General features: G+C 44.5%; 1 long non-coding RNA gene across 3 annotated transcripts; it reads left to right on the plus strand.

The window, feature by feature from the left end:
• The first annotated feature begins 988 nt into the window (after positions 1–988).
• On the plus strand, positions 989–9,052 carry LOC150002013 (uncharacterized). 3 transcript variants are annotated; one of them, XR_016513086.1, is made up of 4 exons: positions 989–1,045; positions 2,373–2,863; positions 7,206–7,391; positions 8,091–9,052. It is a non-coding gene; the product is annotated as an uncharacterized LOC150002013 (long non-coding RNA). The 3 variants fall into 3 exon arrangements; XR_016513087.1 differs by having other exon boundaries at positions 2,373–2,868; positions 7,206–9,052; XR_016513085.1 differs by having other exon boundaries at positions 7,206–9,052.
• The last annotated feature ends 3,802 nt before the right edge of the window (positions 9,053–12,854 follow it).

Below are 12,854 nucleotides of genomic sequence, written 5' to 3' on the forward strand. Positions count from 1 at the left end.
CGTGGTGGTCTCACAGGCGCTCAACCGGGCTCCCCTACGTGTTGTGTGGGCCTCTCCATGGCTATGCGCGGGGTTCTCTCAGGCCCTCCACCCGACTTCCATAGGTGTTGTGTTGGCCTCTCCCAGGCGTTACGCGGGGCTCTCTCAGGAGCTCCACCAGGCACCCCTAGGTGTTCTGTGGCGCTCTCCCAAGTGATGCGCGGGGCTCTCTCAGGTGCTCCACCGGGCTCCCCTAGGTGTTGTGTGGGGCTCTCCCAGGCGATGCACAGGGCTCTGCGAGGCAATGTGCGCGGCTCTCTCACCCTGGGGATGCTCTCTCTCTCTCTGAGCTCTGTCCTCTACACTGAGTCAACACCAGGGATCATCTCCCGCTCCCAACTCCTCACCCTATTCACCTTCCATTCTTAAGATGTCCACCCCACCAGCCACCCAACGCACACTTCCTCTTTCGTTCTCTGTGAGGCTCACTGCTTCGGTGTCCTGGATAAAGTGCAGAAGCTTACACAGGAGGGTCAGCCCTTACCTGTGGTGGATGCAGAGTGCGCCGGAATTCATGGAGTAGCCAGGAGGCCCGAGGGTGTGAGGACGTAGACCTGGACCAGTACAGGTTCTCCACTGATCAAGGGGTTCATCTGTGTTGCCCAACAAAGAAGAGTGGGTGTAATAAGAACTTCTGAAAAACACTATAGTCTTTCAATGTGTAGCTCAGGTTGGCTCTCCCCAAGCCCCTGCCAGGTTCTTGCTATGGGAGCCTGTCCCCCATGACAGAGCTTCCAGGTCAACCCTTCCGTGGCTGACGGGGGTTGCAGGTCTGAGGTCCTCCCGGAGAGGCTGTGCTCTATTGTGCCCAGGAGACACCTGCCGTTGTGCCTCAGTTGTGTGCCTCAGAGTGGCTGAGGATTGAGGATGGCGTCCTTCTCTGTGTCCTCACGTGTTCGTCCCTCTGTCCTAATCTTCTCTTCTCAAAGGGATGCCGGTCACATGGATAAGGACCCACCCTAAGGACCTCATCCTAACTCGATCTTCCACAAAGACCTGTTTCTGAGTAAGGTGCATCGCAGGTGGGGAGGGTCAGGGCTGCAAGTTCTGTTGGGGACTCCGTTCAGCCCCTAACGGCGGGTTTGCCTATGTGCCGGATTATAACCCGTTATCTTCATTGTCTTTTGACCCGTATCTCAGCGCTGTTTGGGCCCCGAGCCTTTGTCCAGTGGTCGTGCTGAACTCCTATCTGCTTTATGGCCCAGCAAGGATTTCGGGTCACCTGTACTTCCTGGCAACACCTGGCGTGGACATACCCCTCCTCTCGGAGCTCAGGGCTTAGTCTGTGCTGCTCGTCCCCACTGGCCATACGACGTGGACATGGGATGGGTTCCCTGGCTCCCCAGGGCCCTGGCTGCCTTTGGAACACACTTGTCAGTCCACTTTTCCACCCTAGGAACCCCGCACCAGCGACACCCTGGAGGGAAGAGAGCAGGTGACTATGGGCCCTGCTCTCTGCCTCCTGCCGCTGCCACCAGGAGGAGAGGCTATCAGTGCGAGGAGGGCCTGGCCTGGCCTGGCCTGGGGCCCTCTGCACTGTCTGTTTGCCAACATGGGTTATTGCAAGGGGACCTTCCAGCCTGTTCTCAGAACAGCTCCTGCAAACACTAAGGACTAGTTGGTGGCTCCCGATTTGTAATCAAAGGGTAACCAGGAGCACCCTTCCTTTTCCTGTTTATGATTGCCCCTGAAAGTAATAGCAAGGAACTTGAGGCTGTGGCAGCTACAACGTAGCCCTTCCATTCCAAGGACTCAGCACCACCCCCCCTCAGTGAAGGTCACTGAGTGAGACCAGCCAGGTCATTTTGGGGAAAACGTGACCAAATTTCTCTCAGTAATCACTGCTGTGGGTGACCAGTGAGTGGAGCAACTGGCTTGGACCTGATTGAGTGCTGAGAGCCGGCCGAGGCATTTGGTCAAACAAGCAGACATGTTTGTGTCCAAGGGAGCTATGGAACAGTTTAGTCCACTTCATGTGGGTGAGACACAACCCCCAAATCCTAGGATCTTTTCCCCTGGAAGCCTCACCCACTTGTTCCAGAGAAACCAGTTCCAGGAGATGGCATATCCATAGCCCTGCACTTTTGAAAGGGCTTGGGAAATTGGCCATAGGTAGCTCTGCAGAGCTTACCAGGTAGGCCCAGGTCAGGTGCCCTGGCATTGCCAATTTTAAGTTGAGTGTCTAAGTGTGTAGAATGCTATCTCCTCAGTCCCTGGCAGTGTTCTAGTTTTGCAGCCAAGTATAGGTGCTTTTACTCTCTCTCTCTCTCTCTCTCTCTCTCTCTCTCTCTCTCTCTCTCTCTTCTGAAAGATTTTACTTATTTATTTTTCAGAGAGAAGGAAGGAAATCGAGCACTTACAATGACATGGATGAACCTAGAAGACATGCTAAGTGAACTCAGACACAGAAGGACAAATACTGCATGATGTATATGCACATGCTCAAACTCATCAAGTTATACATATTAAAGATGTGCAGGTTTTGCATATCAATTATACTTCAATAAAGCTGTAAGAAGTTTATGAAAGAGATTTACAGGCACCCTGTGGGAAAGGAATACTTTCCCCCATGTGCTGAAATAAAAGGAAGTTTTATCTGCAGAGAGATGTCTGACCTAGAGAGAGATCTGGGAATACTTAGTGATATAAAGTCAAGCGCACAGATGGGAGCATTCAGAAAAACGTGTGAAGTGGGAGTAGTGCTGGGTGAAGGAAGAGATGAGGGAAGACTCTTTAAGAAAAGTGAAGAGGGAAAAATTTGCAGAAGCATCTGAGAACAACTGGAGAGGCAGATGGAGGATCCTGGAAGAAGCCGTGTCAGAAAGTAAGGTGACAAGAGGGTTTGGCTTTGGGTGGTGGGCACACAGTGCAATACACAGGTCTTGTATCATTGAAATGTACACGCGAAGCCTATATGATCCTATTTACTAGTGTTACCCCAGTAAATTTAATAAAAGTAAAAATGAAATAAAGTAAAAATTCAGTAAGGTGTAGGCAAAACAAGAGATTGCATGAGAATAGAGTTAGTGATGAACCAGTTCACACCAGAGGCCTGTGAGGGAAACTTCTGGGTTGGGTCCTGTGGCAGGGCAGGACACTGCGTAAAATCTACCACCCGAAACCGTCTGTCACCAAGGGCAAAGGAGACCCCAACAGGCCGAGGGACAAGATGTCCTCATATGCCTTCATTATACAAACTCACTGGGAAGAGCACACGGAGAAACAACACCCAGGCTCCTCCAGGAATTTCGCTGAATTCTCCAAGAAGTGTTCAGAGACATGGAAGACCATGTGTGCAAAAGAAAAGTCAAAGTTGGAAGATATGGCAAAGAGTGACAAAGCACACTGCGACAGGGAGAGGACAGATTTCTATCCTCCCCCAGTTGATACGGGGGAAAAAAGATCCCAGTGCTCTTACAAGGCCTCTATCTGCCTTCTTTCTAGTTTTCTGTGAGTATCACCTAGAGATAAAAGGTGGATTATCCAATGGAAATAATGAAAAAGAATTGGTTGAAATGTGGTCTGAGCAGTCAGCCAAAGATAAGCAGCTGTAAGAACAAAGCAGCTAAGCTGCAGGAGAAAATGTGAAAAGGATATTGCCGCACACCATGCCAAGGGCCAAAGTGAAGTGGGAATGAAGGGCCCTGGCAGACCCACAGGTTTAAAGAAGAAGGAACCAGAGGATGAAGCGAAGTAAGAAGAGAAAGATGATGGAAAGGATGAAGATGAAGAATAAATGACTGTCCTGTACAGATGTGCCTGGAGTATTATGTGTTTTCTCAGGCAATTGTTTTGCTGAGAATGTAAAATCAAGCACAGCTTCATATTAGTTTCAGTAGAAAACCTGCATAAATTTTGGTATAGCTTGTAAGATTATTTGTAGGGGAAAGACATTTGAAAAAAATGCAGGTTGCACCCTGTCTGGTGTGGCTTAGTGGATTGAGCACTGGCCTGCAAACTGAAAGGTCACCTGTTCGATTCCCAGTCGAGGCACATGCCTGGGTTGTGGGCCAGGTCCCCCATTGGGGGTGTGCGAGAGGCAAAGGATCAATGTTTCTCTCACCCATTGGTGTTTTCCTGCCCCTCATTCTTCCTCCCTTCCCCTCTCTCTACAATAAACAAATCAATATAATCTTTAAAATAACAAAAATGCAGATTATAGCTTTCTGAGGGACTATTAAATACAGTTAGATTTTAAGGCTTCTGATGTTAATTTAAGTGTTTCCAATTATTGAGTGTTTTTTCTAATTTCTTTTTTCTTTACTTTTAAAATTATATTTTATTGTTTATGCTATTACAGTTCTCCCAAATTTTTGCCACCTGTCCCCTCCACCCCACCACACAGACTCCTTCAGAAAATCCCCACACTGTTGTCCAAGTCCATTGGTCCCACATACATCTTCTTTAGTTACTCTATTTCCTGTGCTATACTTTATATGTCCATGACTGTTCTGTAACTACCAATTTGCACTTCATAATTCCCTCACCTTTTCCAGCCAACACCCATAATGCCCCCACCCCCTTTCCATCCCTTCCGTCTGGCAACCATCAAAACGTTCTCTCTATCTATGTTCTCTTTCTGTTCTGCTTGTTTGCTTACTTTGTTTCTTAGGTTCAATTGTTGATAGATATGTTGTTATTGTTTCTTTTTTCTTCTTGCTGTTCTGATGGTGTGTTTGTGTGTGTGTGTGTGTTTATTTGTTTGGCTTTTGCTTCCTTGCATTCCAAATCATTGATTTGATTCTCAGCTTCATCCACTCAACTGTTGCTTCAATGTAAATTGTTCTTTGTTTCAATTAGTGTATCCTTCAGTCCCGACTGGATCTTTTCTACGCTGTTGAGGTTTTCACTAAGCTCCTTGAGCCTCCTTATAACCAACGTTTTGAATTCTGCACCTGATAGACTGCTTTTCTCTATTTAGTTTCGTTTTCCTTTTCCTCGAGTTTTGTCCTCTTCTTTCATTTGGGGCACGTTTCTTTGTCTGTTCTTTTTGGCAGCTTTCCTGTGTTTGTTTTTATGTGTTAGGCATAGCTACTATGTCTCCCAGGCTTGATGGAGTGGCTTAATATAGTAGGTGTCCTATTGGGTCCAGTGGCACGTCCTCCCCTATTACCCAAGCTGGGTACTCAAGGTACATCCACTGTGTGGGCTGTGTACACCCTACTGTTGTAGTTGAACGTTGATTGGTGTTGGCACGTCCAGCGTCAGCCACTGCCTGTGTTCTGTCTGGGGCCACACAACACTTGCCACAAAGTGATCTGCAGATGGTTGCTACTTGTGCTGGGCTTGGAGGTGACCAGTGGAGGCCAAGCAGTGAACAAAGGCTGACTGTTGCTAATGCCGGGCCTGGGGCAACTTAGCAAGAGGTATGGGGCTCACTGAGGCCAGATGCTGCTTGTTTGAGAGAATATAAAAAAGTCTGAAGCGTGAGCCAAGATAAGCCACTCATAAGGGCAAGCCATTGGAGACAGCTTGGTGGGCCTAAAAGTTGGGTGGTGCAGGTCCTCACAGAACAACCAGTGCGGGGCGACAGTGTTAGCCAGGCTGGTGGAGTCTCAGATATGGTCCCCATCTGCCAGCTCTGTCACTCTGTTGGGGGAGGGTTCAGAAAAGAAAAAAACAGCCTCCGCCAGTACTTTTGTGTGGGAGGAAGCTGACTCCCGCTCTCACCCTGACGCTGGATAATTCTATTCCTTCCCATATGTCTCTGATGCCTTTCAATCTGCTGGAGGTCAGAGGGAGGAAGTTCGAGTAAGTCTGTGCATGGGTCATTTAGGAGGAACTTCCTGGGACTCCAGAAGTTTCTCTCTTCCACACCTCAATCCCTGCTGGTTTTTACAGCCAGAGTCACAGGGACTTTGCTTCTTGACACTGGAATCCAGGGCCAGGGCAGGGGGACTGGTTTGGCGCTAGGACCCCTTGTTCCTGAGATATCCCTCCCAATTCTTATCTGCTACATGTGGATGTGGAATTAGCCTGTTCCTGGTTTGTTACCCTTGCTACCAGTCTTGATGTGATTTCTTCTTTAATTTCATAATTGTAGGACTTCCACTCAGCTCAATTTCTGATGGTTGTGAATGATGGTTGTTCTATAGTTTAGTTGTAATTTTGATGTACTTTGGATGTGATTGTGAGAGGAGGCAAACCAGTTTCTCTCCATTGCCATCTTGACCACATTTCATCTTTGTTCTTCCTGTAACATCAACAGAGCTGCTCCAGTTACAATGACTCTTCTCACGCTATCCATAGCACTTCAGGATGAGGTTTCCAGCTATGTGCTTGTCTCGAAACTTATGTTTGACTGCTTTTTGGAACATGCCCATCTTCTTTAATTTCTTGATTTGAGTATAGGGGCACAGTAAATTCATAGGAATTAGTATCAATGGTAAGTTTTGGGCTTTTTAGAATGTTGCATTGTGTTTAAAAAATGGTAATAAAATTATGTATATTAGCCCTGACCGATGTGGCTCAGTGGGTGGGCAATGTTCTGAAAAGTGGAAGGTTGCCAATGCCATTCCTGGTCAAGACACACGCCTAGGTTGTGGGTTCAGTCACTGGCCAGTGCGTGTACAAGATGCAACCTATTGATGTTTCTCTCTCACACCAATATTTCTTTCCCTCTCTTTGTCCTTCCCTTCCTCCCTCTCTCTATAAATATATATATATATGTACATATATATTTTATAAAATAATATACATAAAAAAGAAAGGTGTATAGCAAGTTTCAAGGTGAGAAAGTGCCAATGGTACTCGAGGCTGCAGAGATCCCAAGGCGAAAGCCTAAATAGAATCTATTGAAGGATTAGCTGTAAAGTTAATTATGGTGATGACTGCACATTTCCGTGAATTCACTAGAATCATTGACTTGTGCACTGGAAATGGGTGAATTTAATTCATTTTATGGTATGTAATTTATACCTCCAAAAAGTTGCTTAATGTCATTTTTAATTTAAAAAACTTGCAAATTCTGTAGCACTTTAATAACTACATGGAAAAAATGTCTCCGAACACATAATGCATTCTGTTAAACTGATAACCTAAAAATATACAGGCAAAATATAAACGCCTTTAGAATATGATATAGGAGAACAACTTCACGCCCTCAGGTTCAGAAAAGCATAATTATCTAGCAAGGAACAACCTCATAATCGTGTTTCTTCAACTAGGGAGAAGAAATGGAGCAAAGGCCACAAACAAATCATTCCCGGCGAAGGAAAATAAATGTGATAGGATTCCCAGTTTACACAGAACGTGGAGTGAAACAAAGTCCCTCTGTGTGGCCTCACCAGAAGCAAAAGCTGGTCTTCATCCGCAACAACAGATTCACAGTGGAGACCACAGACTACAGCTAAGTAATATAGACACTGTGCCTTTGTAGAACATCCTCATCTATATAGTCAAAGCTTAACAGGTGTCAACATCTGAACTCTTTACTGGTGGCTTTAAGGCAAAATGGGTAAGATGGGTCTCAAAATCTACCAAAGGAAGGACACATTGCCCTGAATAACTAAATCATAATAAATTCTAAAATTATCCTAACAGAAGTAACAAACAACAACCTTGCAAGAGTAAGATTGGAAGAAAGCTCACTTCAATAAGTGGCGGGCAGTGATGGGGTAAAAAGAACAGAGCAAACAATCTGAGTAAATCTCAGAGAAGGAAGTTCAGAAGGTTGTTGGTCTAGAAGCATGGCTGAAGGAAAAGGTGGAAGGATGTGGAAGGAGCTAAGAAGGAAAAGATAAGCGCCAACGAAGGAGCAGGGTACTCAGTTTGCACTTCACTTTCATAAGCAGTACTGCAAGCAGAGGTTAGAAATGCCTCTGTGAATACACACAGGCTGTCTTTTCAGAGTAAGACATACTTACTGGCCCTTGTCTACTAATCAAAGTCTACGTACCTTAAAATCTCAAGTCCAAGTTTAAAATCCCTGACCTCTCCAGGCAGAGCTCGGCTCCTCCCCACACAGCTAGGCAAACTTTGAAATATCACGATTAGCCTTCATCACATCACACTGAATGAACTTTATGTGTTTATGTCTCTTCTCCTACTAGACTGGAAGCTCCTTCTGACAAGGACAGTATATCATTTCACGCTAGCATCTATTACAGACCCCAGCACAAAGGAGGTGCTCAGGAAATACTTGCTGCGCGAATGACCGGGACTACACTGAGAAATGGTGGCTATAACAGGCAGCAGAGAGCAGTCAGAGGAAAAATCAAACAGAGTGAAACCATTGAGGAAACTGCTACAAAATTCCAGGGTAGAAGTAATGAGGAGCTGACCCCAGACAATGACTGGAAAACAAGAAAAGCGACTCAAAGACATGGATGACAACAAAGAGAAGTAGATGATGATGACAAGGGTCAAAGTCTTTGTTCCTGGAAAACCACTTATTCAAAATTTGTTGGGAATTTCCTTGGTGTAATATACTATAATAGGCATTAGGAATGCACTAATACTTGAAAGTAAAATTTAAAATGACCTCGATTTTTTAAATAGTATTGCCAATCAGGTCTCTAAGGAATTAAATTTAGAAGAAAAAGTAGTGGGATATTTTAAAGGAAATGAGCTTTGCACAGCAAACTATGGTCACTGATTATTAAAGTAACCAGAAATTGAAGTAACTCTCAGCCTTTGAGAAACTGACTAATGGTACATGTCTCCTAAGCTTCCCTACTCAGACTCATGGAGTCTCTGGCAGCTGGGCTATAGCATGGGGAGATATGACACCCCAACTGCCCAGGACACTAGCTAATTTTCTCTGCCCAAGAACGCTGCAGCTGCCTACTGTAGGCTTTCCATGTAGGAGTAGAACTTCCAGGCACACCTCTGGGCGGGTGTGACCGACCCCTGCGGCCCCTTGACCGACTGTCTGTGTCATTGAGGTGCATAGGTGTGAAACCGTGATGGTCCTCACATGTAAACGTGTATACAAGCATATGCCAGATATATCGTGGTTTTGTACCGTGGCAGCCACATACAGTGAACGTCACAATAAAGTGAGTGACCTACATTTTTTCATTTCTAGGTGCTTATAAAAATTATATTTACAATATGCTGTAGTTTGCTAAGTGTCAAATAACAGTGTGTCTAAGAGTGATGTATATGCCTTAGTATAAATATGCTTTATTGCAAAAAATGCTAACCACCATCCGAGCCTTCAGCAAGTCATAATCTTTTTGATGGTGGAGGCTCTTTCTTTGACGTTGATGGCTGCTGGCTGATCAGGTGGTGACTGCTGAAGGCCGCGGTGGCTATAGAAGTTTCTTAAGATACAACCATAACGTTCTTCTCTGCATCCACTGACTCTTCCTTTCGTGAACAGTTTCCCTGTAGCGTAAGATTCTGTTTCACAGTGTTTTACCCACAAGAGAACTTCTTTGAACATGAGTCAATCCTCTCAAACCTGCTGCTGCTTTATTCGCTAAGTTGGTGTAATATTCTAACATCCTTGCCTTCATTTCAGCAATCTTCACAGCCTCTTCACTAGTAGATTCCATCTCAAGAATAGAAACTCTTTGCTAATCTATAAGAAAGAACTCCTCGTCTGTTGAAGTTTTATCATGAAATTGTAGCAATTCACTCACATCTTTAGGCCTGACTTCTGGTTGTAATTCTCTTGCTATTTCCACCACACTTGCAGTTACGTCCTCCACTGAAGTGCTGAACCCTCAAAGTCACCCGAGAGTCTTAGAATCAAGTTCTCCCAAACTCCTGTTAATGTTGCTATTTTGACTTCTTTTCTTGAACCATGAAGGTTCTTAATGACAGCTAGAATGGTGAATTTTGTCCAGAAGGTTTCGATTGACTTTGCCGAGACCCGTCAGAGGTATCCTATGGCAGCTAAAGCCTTACGAAATCTGTTTGTGAAATACTAAGACTTGAGAGTTGAAATTGCTCCTTGACCCATGGGTACAGAATGGGTGTTGTGTTAGTAGGCATGAAGACGACATTCCTAAGAGCTTTTGGATGACCAGGTGCACTTTCAATAAAAGAAATATTTTCTCCTGAGCTGTAGTTCTCAACATGGGCTTGAGAAAGATGTGCTCTCATTCAGGCTTTATTGGTCATCTATAGAGCACAGGTGAAGTAGATTTAGCATATTCTCAAGGGCCCGAGGATTTTCCAAATGGTAGATGATCAAAGCTTGGACTTAAAGTCACTGGCTACATGAGCCCCTAATAAGAGGCTCAGCCTATACTTGGAAGCTTTGAAGCCAGGCATTGATCTTCTCCTGTCTAGCTATAAAAGTCCCAATATAGAGCCTATTTGATCTCCACCAAAAATCTATTGTTTAACATAATCCCCTTCCATGGTTATCTTAAAGACCCCAAACAGCCACAGCAATCTTGAGGAAGAAGAATACAGGAGGAGGAATCACAATACTTGATATCAAACTATACTACAAGGCCATGGTAATCAGAATAGTTCTGGTGCTGGTGTACGAACAGACATATAGATCAATGGATCAGAATAGAGAGCCCAGAATTAAACCCAGGTCTATATGGTCAACTAATATCTGACAAAGGGGGAAGGAACATACGATGGGGTGAAAAGAGCCTCTTCAACAACTGGTGCTGGGAGAACTGGACGGGGACATGCAAAAAAATGAAACTAGACCACCAACTTACACCATACACCAGAATCAACTCAAGATGGATCAAAGACTTAAATGCAAGCTGTGACACCGTACAAGTCCTAGAGGAAAACATAGGCAGGAAAAATTTAGATATCCCACATAGCAATATGTTCACCAATAGATCTCCTAAGGCAAGGGAAATAAAGAAAAGAATAAACAAATGGGATTACATCAAACTAAAGAGTTTCTGCTCAGCAAGAGAAAACATCAGCAAGACGAAAAGGGAACCAACTGTATGGGAAAACATACAGCAATTCAAAAGAACCTATGCACCCCTGTGGTCATAGCAGCACTATTTACAATAGCCAAGTGCTGGAAACCACCTAAGTGCCCATCTGTAGGTGAATGGATCAGAAATCTGTGGTACATTTACACAACGGAATACTATGCAGCAGAAAGAAAGAACTCCCACCATTTGCTACAACATGGGAGAGATTAGAGAGGATTATGCTTAGCGAAATAAGCCAGGCAACGAAAGACAAATACCGTAGGGATATCACCTGATACAGGAGACTAATGAACAACACAAACAAGAGAGCAAACTAGAGCCAGAGCCGAGTAAACGAGGAGCTGACTAACAGTTACAAGGTGGGAAGGGGGAGGGAGAAAAGGAGGGTAAGAACGGGAAGGGTCTAGTTGAGGAACATGTAGAAATGACCCACGGACATGTACAACGAGGTGGTGATGGACTGTGGGAGAAGGGGCGGGCCTGGGGGAAGCAATGGGGAAAAAAGTGGGACAACTGTAATATAAAGCAATTTAAAAAGACGATTGTTTAAAAATAATAAATAAATAAAACAGTGGTCTTAGCTGGATAACCTACTACAGCTCCTGGCTGCTTCAATGTGCACTTTGATGTTAAGGAGACGGCTTCTTTCCTTAAACCTGATGAGCCAAACTCTGCTAGCTTCTGCCTTTCTTCTGAAGCTTCATTGAAGGTAATTTGGGCTCTGCTCTGGGTTAGGCTTTGGCTTAAGAGAATGTTGTGGCTAGTTTGATCTTCAGGCCATCATAACTTTCTCCTTATCAGCAATAAGGCTGTTTTGCTTTCTTATCATTTGTGTGTTCACTGGGGTAGCACTTTTCCTTTTCCTCGAGAACTTCTGCTTTGCCTTCACAGCTTGGCTAATTTTTTGGTGGAGGAGGCCTAGCATTTAGCCTGTCTTGGCTTTTGACATGCCTTTTTTGCTAAGGTCAATTAATCCGAGCTTCTGATTTCAGCTAAGAGACCTGTCACTCTCTCTTTCGTTCGAACACTTAGACGTCATTGTCAGGTTATTTATTGGCATAAATTCAACATTGCTGTGTCTTGGGAAGTAACGAGGCTAAACATGGGACAGTCGGTGAAACAGTCAGAACACACACAACATTTATCAAGTAAGTGTGTGGTTTTATATGAGTAGAGTTTGTGGCCCTGAAAGAATTACAGTAGTTACCTCAGAGATCACTGATTACAGATCACAATAACAAATACAGTAACTATGAAAACATTTGAAATAGTGTGTGAGCAATATGTGATGCAGAGACAAAAAGTGAGCAAATGCTATTGGAAAAACAGTGCTGAGAGACTTGCTCAGGACACAAGTTTGCCACACTCTTTCACTTTATACAGAAAAATGCAGTATCTGTGAAGGTCAATAAAGCAGAGTGCAATGAGATGAGGTGATGTCTGCACTTAATTTCAGTTTGAACGCCAGGGTTCTTGGAACTGCACAGTAATGATTTTAACGTTGATGAGGAAAAATCAATATGTGAAGAAACTGTCACAATAAAATAAAAAATCTTCAGAGGTGGGGCTCGCCTACCAGATATCCAAGGTAGCTGAATAAAGCCCTGTCACCCAAACAGCACTGTGCTGCTGTGGGACATGGAGAGCTGAGACAGACACCTGTGTCTGGAGGCAGAAGTGAGCCAGGTGTCACCAGGAACTGGGAGTGTCAGGAGGGGTGGCCTTTCATTTTACAAGGAAGGCCAACATGCTGGCCAATAGTGATGTTGCGACCCTATAACCTTAGCTCCTAGCTCAGTGAATGAGAAAATAAATTCAAGATGACTTGGAAATAAAAATATAAAGAAAGCAAATAAGAATGTTGAACTCAGCAAGGACTATGGAGGTTATTTGTATAACCTTGGAGTAAGAAACACTGTTCAAAGGAAGATGTGAAGTATGGAGGTA

This window comes from Furipterus horrens, unplaced genomic scaffold (assembly GCF_987537825.1).
Source record: "Furipterus horrens unplaced genomic scaffold, mFurHor1.1.pri manual_scaffold_9, whole genome shotgun sequence".
NCBI classification, from domain to species: Eukaryota; Metazoa; Chordata; class Mammalia; order Chiroptera; family Furipteridae; genus Furipterus; species Furipterus horrens.